At 43.0% G+C, this 6,343-nt stretch overlaps 1 protein-coding gene across 1 annotated transcript in view; it reads left to right on the forward strand.

Moving 5' to 3' along the window:
* LOC116693737 (E3 ubiquitin-protein ligase TRIM21-like) overlaps positions 1–6,343 on the forward strand; it is an 18,737-nt gene that overhangs the window by 11,102 nt on the left and 1,292 nt on the right.

Genomic DNA, 6,343 nt, shown 5'->3' on the forward strand with positions numbered 1-6,343 from the left:
TTTATGTTTAGATGCCTTTGAGCATTGTATGAGAGATATGCTTAAGTATTATCACGTAGTTTGGTTAGGTACATGTTTAGTGCGAGTCAGTATAACCTCGCATTTACGGCAATTACTTTCGCTTTTGTAAATCCTTATATTTTGTGATTAAGGTTGTCATCCACTTAAACTGTAACCTGGTTTATCTATGTTAACATTTAGATGTGACATTATTTTGCCTTATTAGACCTGTTCCTGTGTAAGATGTGGCACATTTGTGAATCGATAAGTGGCCACATTTCAGAGCCCTTGTGGGCAGTCTGATGTTAATTCAGTTGGCCACTAGGTGGCAGTGTTGTATTGCATTTCACTAGTAAAAACTGTTGTGCCATTAAATCTAGTCACTATAGTTAAGAAATATCAGTTTAGCCTGTATTCATGTAAATGATGCAGCTAATTTGATAGTGAGAAATTAATATTGATGTTATTTCTTGTTTGTTCTTGTTTATTTCAGAACACACACACCCACACACGCATGAAGACAGAGATATTCCAAATCACTTACACATGTATAGCTATATGCACATATAGCCATTACCTGCCAAACAGTGTACCCTATCGTGCTATGCTGTGCTGTGTAAATCCTTCAACACCTCAAGTAAAGTTCTGGTCTGGATTGAACTGCATTGAATCCTTTGTGTTCTGACCGACACCCCAGTGAGACAGCCATCTTATATTCATCATTCCTATTACAGTCCTCTACCACATTCACCAACCTGTCACCTATTTAACACTGATACCGATAGAAATATTTGGTTGTTGAAAATCCGATATATATATATATATTTTTTTAATCCAGAAATACGTTACAAAACATCAGATTTCCCTAACATTAGTCTTTGTTAAGTTAAAGTTCTGATAAATAAAATGTATAAAAATACAAACTTAAGATATGAAACTTCAAGTCCTTTGAACAAAAAACACATTAACAAAAAAAACGTCTTGGTGGAAGACTATGCAACGCCATCACTAACAGGGACGTTGTAGAGCGTCCTCTGGTGGACAGACTATGCAACGCCATCACTAACAGGGACGTTGTAGAGCGTCCTCTGGTGGACAGGACTATGCAACTCCACCCCTAACAGGGACGTTGTAGAGTCCCTCTGTGGACAGACTATTGCAACGCATCACTAACAGGGAGTTGTAGCGCGTCTCTGGTGGACAGATATGCAACGCCATCACTAACAGGGACGTTGTAGAGCGTCCTCTGGTGGACAGACTATGCAACGCCATCACTAACAGGGACGTTGTAGAGCGTCCTCTGGTGGACAGACTATGCAACTCCACCCCAACGGGGACGTTGTAGAGCGTCCTCTGGTGGACAGACTATGCAAGCCATCACTAACAGGGACGTTTGTAGCGCGTCCTCTGGTGGACGACTATGCAACGCCATCACTAACAGGGACATTGTAGAGCGTCCTCTGGGGGACAGACTATGCAACGCCATCACTACAGGGACGTTGTAGAGCGTCCTCTGGTGGACAGACTGCAACGCCCATCACTAACAGGGACGTTGGAAGCGTCCTCTGGTGGACAGACTATGCAACTCACCCCTAACGGGGACGTTGTAGAGCGTCCTCTGGTGGTACAGACTATGCAACGCCATCACTAACAGGACGTTGTAGCGCGTCCTCTGGTGGACAGACTATGCAACGCCATCACTAACAGGGATTGTAGAGCGTCCTCTGGGGGACAGACTATGCAACGCCCACTCAAACAGGGACGTTGTAGAGCGTCCTCTGGTGGACAGACTATGCAAAGCCATCACTAACAGGGACGTTGTAGAGCGTCCTCTGGTGGACAGATATGCAACTCCACCCCAACGGGACGTTGTGAGCGTCCTCTGGTGGACAGACTATGCAACGCCATCCCTAACAGGGACGTTGTAGCGGTTGTCCTCTGGTGGACAGACTTCACAGCCATTGTCAAGTTCTGATGTATTTCTGTGCAATTCCCCACTGAAAAAAGACAGTCCCCACATGAAGATTTAACGGATTTCACTCAAAACAAGCATGGGATCAGTTGTTGTCTTTTATAACCATCCTTGGTGGGCAGTAAACAGGTGAAAAACCTCAAAAAAAAGGACGACAAATACAAATTATTTTGAATTGACAGCCAAATTAAATAAACAAAACATTCACCTTTAACTCAGGTAAACTCTTAAACAAATGTTAATCAAAATAAATACCCATATTTTTAATTAAATGTGAGAGTCAGTATGTTAGCCAAATTCTAGCCGATGCAATACAAGACATCTTTACTAGTACAAAACTCATTTACAAACTTAATCCCTAATCATTAGTGTTGAAGCTGTATTGTTCTAGTGAGAATTCAACTGTATGTTTTCTTTGTCTTTAACCAAGTATCTTTAAACAAATTCCTTTATTTGTATTGTTAAGGTCCACAACGTTAATTACCTTTACCTTTTCATCACGTTCTTTCTCAAACATTGATTTGGCTTCCTTACTTTTCCTTATACCCCACTCGATAAAACCAAACAGTTAAGTTGCAAGTACCACTTCAACAAAGTCATAAATTAACAAAAGTAAAAGTCTGTGCTTTTCCTAGCAGCATCTGAATGGCCAATATGGCGCTTACGGCTGCCTTCAAGTTGTGGAGGGTGTGGTCTGACAATCACCTGTTCACAAAGATGACTTTCCTTGGTCTTGTGAGTGCTATCAATGCTCCTTACACTGCGGTTTGAATACAACAACAGAGCCGGGTAATGCTCACCCAGATTGCCTGGAAGATTGTTTCACCTGGTTCACCCCTGATTTGACGGGAGGAGCTCCAGGCAGTTTGTCAGCACAGCCATCATAACAGGGACGTTGCAGAGCGTCCTCTGGTGGACAGAATGCAACGCCAATATCAATAACAGGGACGTTGAAGAGCGTCCTCGGTGGACAGACTATGCAACGCATCCAATAACGGGACAGATTGTAGAGCGTCCTCGGTGGTTACAGACTTATGCCACGCCATCACTAACAGGGAAGTGTAGAGCGTCCTCTGGTGGAAAGACTATGCAACGCCATCACTAACAGGGGACACGTAGAGCGTTCCTCTGGTGGACAGACTATGCAACGCCATCACTAACAGGGACGTTGTAGAGCGTCCTCTGGTGGACAGACTATGCAACGCCATCACTAACAGGGACGTTGTAGAGCGTCCTCTGGTGGACAGACTATGACCAACAAACAAAACATGAAAACCAGAAATGACGACCGCGTCACGTGGGTCTGGCTTCTCCAGCCAATAAAATCTCGTACTTTACAAAAATAGTTCACTGAAACCTGTTTCTGAAAACATTTTACGCAAGAAATCGGCCGTGGAGCTGCTGAATCTTCATTTCAGATCGACAACGGTCAGTTTGAAAGACTTTTACCAGATTTTGAGAGGCGTTTGTCACTCGTTAGTTCTGGGTTGGCACTCCACCAATCAGATCGGTCACTGAGCCCAACTGCCCGACTTCCGATTCAACATGCCCAAATGAAGGACAACGCCCCCCCCCCCCCGACTGACACACCGAACCGACTCGAGTCCCCGTCCTCGCCAGACTGTCCGACGGCCGATTATCAGGTTGGTGTGTCACGGGCCTTTAATCTCCTAGACCTTCAAATGTCTGTCTACACGATAACATTTACAACATAATTCATGAAAATAAAAGCCATGATTAAATATCATCCATGTTTTCCAGTGGTGGTAAATTAATAACGACCTTCTTCTCTCTCCAATTAAGGAGCCATTTGTGAAATATGCACTTTTAATTTAAATTAAGAATTCCTTAAAAGAAGTCATTTACTTTAGAAACCTTCAAATCACAGAGAAGCGTACTTGTGACACAGTGACAAAAGTTTTGTATCTTAGGATTTGTTTTTTTTACCTTTTTCTCCTGTAATGTGACCAATGAGTAATCAGTCACATGAAGAGAAGATGGTAAACAGTTTGGAAAGAGTTAATAAAACCTCCCAGACGGAGATCCACTGAGAGGTGGAGCAACAGTGGAAGAGGAGAACTGCAACTCAAATATCCTGAAGTGGAAGTGAAAGTGTGTGTGAGCGACAGCAGAGCTGTAGTCACGCCAACTCGCTCTGATCTCTCTACAGAAACAACTCAATCCAGTGGCTTTCTCTCAGAAGCTCTGCCGAACACTGGTGAGTACACGGAGACAAAATGCACTCACTCCATATTTAAAACCAGACTCCAGAACAATGAAACAGCAGATAAAGTAGGCCTGCTAGCCAACTAGCCTAGCTTAGATTCCCTTTGGATCATCCAAAACACAGAGGACAGTGTCTGAATTGCTCTTTTATTGCTTATAAAAGACAGAAAATGTATGTTTTACAAGTTATATAGCAGACAACCTTTGGTAAGTATCCTTACTAAACTCCTTCCGCTCAGCCTCACGGTCTCGTGGTACCAGCGCTCTGTCTTTGTAAGACAGAACAGCTGATCATAACAACCGGTATGAACTCTAAACCTGAGCTCTACTCAGACAGGAAGTTCCACTCAGGACAAATGTTTAACAGAAGTCCGTCGACGGCCGTGGGGGTTGTGGATATACGATTAATTGCAGTCCAGAGCAGTAGCTTTAATCTTTTCTTCTGCACAGTCATGTTTTCTGTTTGTTTTCATGGACTTCCTGTTTTATATTAAAATCCACTTTGTGTCTCTTTCCACTTGTCATTGATTTTCCAGCCTTTTGTTTGTTTCTCGCCTTTTATGATTATCTGTTTGTTTTCAGCTTCCCTAGTTCCCAGCGCTTAAATACTCACCAAATACTCACCATTTCCCCTCACAGCTGCCAGATTGCGGTTTGTACTTTACGTCACTCTCTTCACCGCTCCCCTAGTGTTTGATTTCCCCGTGTTTACTTGACTTCTGCCTGTTTCCTGACGCTGACTATTGCCTCCTCCTTTTGTGCCTTTGCTTGCATTGTTCTTGGAACAATAAATCTCCTCACCTGGGGGTCCCTGTCTGAATTGTGCACTTTGTTTGTTTGTTTGTTTGTTTGTTTATTTCACACGTCATCATTGTCTATTTAAACACAATTTCATGAGGTATAATGATCAGATACAGGCCGCATGAAATGGGGAACCCCAAATAAGGAGGGGGCCCGGGAACAATAAACATACAACAAATAACATACCAGCCAAAAACTCAATTTACCATGAACACAAGACATTTACAGAAAATAAAAAATGCGCTCTCTCTCTCTCTATATATATATATATGTATATATAAATAAACAGTACATACAAACAGTTCATATACACATATATACACATACAGTCAAGTGAAAAATCTAGTGGAAAAATGCTGTATGTCGGTCTGGTGTCTGGCTTAATATCAAACTGGTTTGAACATTTTTAAACTGGGCCAAGGTTTCATCTGAGCTCCACTTCATTCTCAGCATAGTCCAGGACCTGACTGCATACTGAGCTGTCTTCGTAAATCAGACCCTGAACACACACAGAACAAGACAGAGAATATATTTCACAACCATAGGTCATATTTGCTTTGTGGAAATATCTTAGTAAATTTGGACCTCAATTAGGTGCAATACAGGAACAACATTCAAGATGGCTCTCCTTATATTCCTGTAATCATAGTTTGATTTAATGAAACAACCCAAAAGATGTCTAAATTTTTCACACTTTTTGTCCTCAGAGTGTCGATATGGCTGCTGCCAGCTGTCTGCTGACTGAAGATCAGTTCCTGTGCTCCATCTGTCTGGATGTGTTCACTGATCCAGTCACTATACCATGTGGACACAACTTCTGTAAAACCTGCATCACTAAACACTGGGACATTAATGTCCCCTATCAGTGTCCTAACTGTAAAAGGCTTTCCACCACCAGACCTGAGCTGCAGATCAATACCTTCATCTCTGAGATGGCTGCTCAGTTCAAACAGTCAGCTCAACAGAAAGCAAGCAGCAGCAGCTCAGAGCAACACGTCTCCAAACCAAAATTCATCATCAACAGTTTAGAGCAAGGGTCCAAACCAGGAGAAGTTCCCTGTGACGTCTGCACAGGAATCAAACGGAAGGCCCTGAAGTCCTGCCTGGTGTGTCTGGTCTCCTACTGTGAGACTCACCTGGAGCCTCATCTGACAATGTCAGGTCTGAAAAGACATCAGCTGATCGACCCTGTGGAGAACCTGGAAGGCAGGATGTGTACGAAGCATGATAAACCTCTGGAGCTTTTCTGTAAGACCGACCAGATGTGTGTCTGCATGCTCTGCACCGTTTCAGACCACAAGACACATGATGTTGTTCCTCTGAAAGAAGGATATGAAGGAAAGA

This window comes from Etheostoma spectabile, chromosome 8, assembly GCF_008692095.1.
Source record: "Etheostoma spectabile isolate EspeVRDwgs_2016 chromosome 8, UIUC_Espe_1.0, whole genome shotgun sequence".
NCBI classification, from domain to species: Eukaryota; Metazoa; Chordata; class Actinopteri; order Perciformes; family Percidae; genus Etheostoma; species Etheostoma spectabile.